Source organism: Corvus brachyrhynchos, unplaced genomic scaffold (genome assembly GCF_000691975.1).
Source record: "Corvus brachyrhynchos isolate BGI_N302 unplaced genomic scaffold, ASM69197v1 scaffold54, whole genome shotgun sequence".
In the NCBI taxonomy this organism is placed as follows: Eukaryota; Metazoa; Chordata; class Aves; order Passeriformes; family Corvidae; genus Corvus; species Corvus brachyrhynchos.
Window position 1 is genome coordinate 1,235,135 of NW_008237902.1, and position 4,779 is coordinate 1,239,913.

The 4,779-nt window shown below is 45.7% G+C and overlaps 1 long non-coding RNA gene across 2 annotated transcripts; it reads left to right on the top strand.

The window, feature by feature from the left end:
* Positions 1-528: 528 nt before the first annotated feature.
* On the top strand, positions 529-4,779 carry LOC108446418. 2 transcript variants are annotated; one of them, XR_001861577.1, is made up of 2 exons: positions 529-901; positions 1,663-4,779. It is a non-coding gene; the product is annotated as an uncharacterized LOC108446418 (long non-coding RNA). The 2 variants fall into 2 exon arrangements; XR_001861576.1 differs by having other exon boundaries at positions 596-901; positions 2,015-4,779.

Consider the following 4,779-nt stretch of genomic DNA (forward strand, 5'->3'; position numbering starts at 1 on the left):
AGGGGCACCCCGTGTTTGCAGGGAAGGGACACAGCCCCACGAGGCCGTTTGGAGGCACTGACCTGGCAGAGTAAAGAGCCCCTCTGCCCTGTCCCAGCAGTGAGGGAACCATCCCACCCATGGGACTGTCCCATCCACCTCCAGGGACACATCAGTTGGTGTGGGGGAATGCTCCCCACAGGCTCAAGGGAGGGAGGGAGGTGAAAGATGCCAAGGAGCGCCTGGCAGAGCCCTTTCTTCTGCACCACACTTCCGTGCAGGGAGAAAACACACAATGACCATGACATCCCTATGCAACTTTTGTAGTATTTTCCCCCTATTACAGAGTTTATTTGCAGAGAACCTGTATGTTAAACATTACGACTGTGCACACTATTTGTAGGATTCAGCCCCACATGCCTTCTTGTTTTTCCTACATATTAATAAAGGAAATAAATAAAAAAGGATGTAAAGCTTGGTTAAACTCAAAAACAGATCAGAGAGGAGAGAGCTGAGGATGGGATGGTGCTGAGAAGACGTTCAGCCTTGCTGTGCTGCTGCTCACAGACTCCCTGCTTTGAAGGAGACATGAAAGGAGACATTGCAACATGACAGTTGCAAACTCTGTGGCTCTGTTGATTTTTCCAACCCCCACGGCTGCCTGCCTCGGCGTCCTGTTCTTTGAACCCACACAGAGTAAACAGGTGTCACTCCTGTGGCTCTGTGGGCAGGAGATGTGTTCCCAGAAGGAGCACTGGGGGCAGGCAGGAAAAGCCCCCGCTGCCATCCTGGAGAGCAGCATGTGGCAGTCAGAACACTCGGGCTGAAAAAGGGGGGAAAGAGAGAGAGAGAGAGGAACAAAAATCAAGAAAACCTTCCATAGAGGAAGATCTCCTTGTGAATGAAAGGATCCCCAGGACTTGTAAGTAAATACACAGGTAATGGCTTTTCTGAGGATGGCTGCAGGAGGATTTGAACAGGGATGTGACAGAGATGTGTCAGCTTTCTACCACCCCAGCAGAGCTGCTGGAGGACCAAGGGGTTTAACTGGAGCACCTGGAGCTTGGCAGGAGGTGAGAACACACTGACCAGGGCCTCAGAGGGTGTTGCAGCGATTTGATTTTATTAAAATCTGACTGACCAGAAGATTTCTCTTCTCTTCATTCACCCTCTCTCAGCAGAAACACTTATTATGCTAAGTGAAATGTTTAACCACTGGCACTGTTGGCTGCAACAGCTCATCATAAGCAGCTTTAGCATTTGCTGGGATCAGCACCCTGGGGCCGGAGATGGTGTTTTCCTCTGCCCAGTTACTCCTCTCTTCCCCGCTTCTCTCGCCTCCAGCTCTGTCCCCTGTCCCTTTTTCAAGTTGCAATGCGTTAAAATAAAAGTATTAACAGTGCTGATCTGATGCATGGGAGATTGTGAGAGCAAGCTGGCAAGCAGCCAGGAGCTAATAGCAGCATAAAGCAATTTGCTGAAAAAAAAGAATTAACATGCTAATTGTCAGGCTGGAGAGGGTGCTGGGGATCACAGAGAAGTAAAAAAAAAAAAAAAAAAAAAAAAAAGGAGAAGAGAAGACATTGATTACTCTAGATTTAAACAATAAAGGACTGAGGAAGAAAGAAAGGTTTTGAGGCAATTTTCTTCTTTTTTGTCCCATTCTCTGCTACCCTCCCCCAGCTCAAAACCTCCAGCCAGAGCCTCAGGCACTCACGGGAATTTATCCGAAGATCTCTTCCTCTTTAGCATCGTGTCACTGCCAGCTGCACCACGGGCTGCGGAGCTGGTCGGCACCACCACGCAGCTCTGCCCTTCCCACGGAGCAAGTGGAGCGGCTGTCGAGGGGAAAGTCAGGTCTGACAGACCCTGCACAGTCCCAGCTCGCAGCTCGCCTGAGCCCAGCGCAGGGAGGAGGTTTCCAAAGAACTGACCCTCTCCCATTCCCAGGGAGGCTTTTTTGGTGTTTCTTTCTTGAACAAAGGGACATTGCTCTTTTTTTTTAATTTCTTTTTTCAATTTATTTTTCTCAAAGCTATGAAAGGAGTGCCTGGAAAGCTCAAGAAGAAAGCTCAGCCTCTTAACACTGGCTCCACAGAGCGCCGTTAACTGGGATTAAGAAAGTCCACTAATGCTTCCCAGCACCAGGATTTCAGCAGCACGGAGACTCCCGAGGCAGAGAACCGCGACGGCAAATCCAGCAGGATCTCAAGGCAGCAGCTGCCTCTCCATGCAGATGCCGTTTAACTCCGGATTTATGTGCATCCCACTTCTGAAAATCGGCTGGAAATCCATCGTGCCTCCCCGTCACGGACAGTGAGTGCTGCCAGCCCAAGCCGTGGCTGCTCTGTGCCTGGTGCCAGCACCGGGGCTGGAAGTGGCTCTTTCCAACCCCATGCAGGTGGAGCGGTGGCACGGGGCTCCCAGCGCATCCCCAGAGCTCCCAGCACATTCCCAGAGCTCCCAGCACGTCCCGGCTGACCAGCAGATGAACCAGCGCATTTCCCCAAACGAGGCGTGCTGGGGGAACAAGGGCCAGGACACGAGGTACCCGTATCATTTTTGATTAATATTTGTGGATAAATGCTGTTAATATGAACCAAGAAGATTTAAAAGAAAGTCACTGAGCCATGCAAGTGAATTAATTTGTTTTAGACAACATGAGGCTGGTTTGCAGCCTTTTACAAGCAGGAACATTTTTTCTTTCCTATGCCAAAGACTGACTGCATTTGCCCTCCTGCTTTACTTCTACTGTGGAGGAAATTTAAGCAAGAACATGTATAGTGAATTGCTCAATTCAACCAGTGCCACTGAAGCTCACCTAATCATTCAGACCAACACGCCCTACCTGAGCAGCACTCCGAGACCCGTGAGCTCCTCCGCTCTTTACACGTCGACAGCCAGGGTGTTAAAAGAAGGGGAAATAAATAAGCCAGACCTGGTGACTTACATCATTCTGTTTTTCTTTCTGTTCTTGACTGTGACATTCATTGTGTTCTTCATAAACTGCCAGCTGAAAAATTCTTTTTTTGCTACTCTTCCTTACGACAGATCGCTCAGGGAAGCGAGGAACCCGTGGAGGACACAAGCTGTCTGACACTTCTCATTCCGGCAGGAGCAGGCACCAGAAACCCTGTGCAATAAGGAGTTAATGCCATGTGCCAGTGCATGGATTTGACCCCGTTTAGAGTAATGGGCAGCAGGAGATTGCTGAAAATTATGCTGTATGCCAATCTGAGTAGCTGTAAATAAAAAGCTGTTATGAACTGAAGAGAATGGTTTAGCAAATTCATACAGTTTTTGCAAAAAATTGCCCCGTGATTCCAGATTAAGCTCTGTGTGTATGCAAATGTCATCATCCACCCATTCAGTGTCCATATAAGGATAATTGTATTAACAACAATCTCTGATTTGGGCATCTGGTGGAGCTTGTTCCCCCGTGTTTATGAAACCAAGCATCAAATGTAAAAACCCTGTGTATTTACCTAACAGCTCCACACTGAGATGAGTTTACTTTCCAGACCCATTTCTCCCAACTGCTGCTGGAACTGCATGGTGATGCCTTGGGAGGCCTACCAGGCGGGAGGAGAAAATGACAAATGTTTATTTAGGCTTTAGATTGTCATTCTGTTAAGGGTGTTTTTGATGTTTGAATGTGTCATCGATCAAGTTTTAAGTTACTACTTATGTGAAACACTTATTACACAAGGAATTTGTTTTCAGCTTTCATAAGCTACAAAGGAAATTATTTGCCACAGCATGAAACCAAAATAATCAGGATGGGGAGAAGGGGGGAAAGGAAATGAATATATTTAATATTATGTAAACTAATGAAAGGGGTGAGCAGAGTGTTCCAAGTTTAGTACACAAAGTAGGTAAGTTCTGAAAGCCATAAAACACAGCTTTATAGGAATAGTTGCTTTACTGCACAGTATCCCCACTCCTTGCTCTTCATCTAAATCTAGCCCAATTAGAAGCATGAATTATCAATATGGCAACAGCTTGATTCAACACTGGTCACTGGTACCCCCCACCATTTTAAATTATTAACTATCTGATTTTGTTCTAAAAGCTTCTGCTCAACACTGGTAGCTGACAAGCTATTTTGTGGTGCTGATTTTTTGTAAACTTGCAATTACAGCACAATTCCAGATCAAGCTGCATGAACCCGGGAAGAGTGTCCATAATTCCCACAAACAGTGGGCAAAGGGCTTTTTTTTTTTTTTTTTTTTAAACCCAATGGCTCAACGTACAGGAGAATTGCAGCTATCCAGAAACACCCAGTCCCATCCCATATCGTATTTTAGCTGCAGTTTTGGGTATTGGATCATCTGAAATGGGGTTCAAAGTGGAGTCAGACGCTGTACTCCTAACCCCGTTCTTGACCAGCAGAGTACAACAGAGGAACTGTGTGTATATATGTGTACATAACTTCTTTCATCCAAATGAGGAGCTTTTACAATGCAATTACACACACATACAGGCTTGCACTTGAGCACACAGACAAAATGTGTATATATGGAAGTCTGTTTGCAAGCATTTTCTTTTTTAACCCAAAAATTGTGCAGTTGATAACACTTCCATGTCGTTGTCTTTGTTACCATGTTTTATTTTGCTCAAATAAGCTAAACTACTACTTAACAGATCTCAATATTTTATTCCTTGATATGTGGCCAATATTTCCTCTGAACCAAATTTAACTGGTGTAATTCCAAGTAGTTACTCTAATGTAGAAAGCAACAGTAAATGCAAGTGTGTTTCTCTCAGCCCTTTTTGAATAAATCAAGTTTTATCAAATCA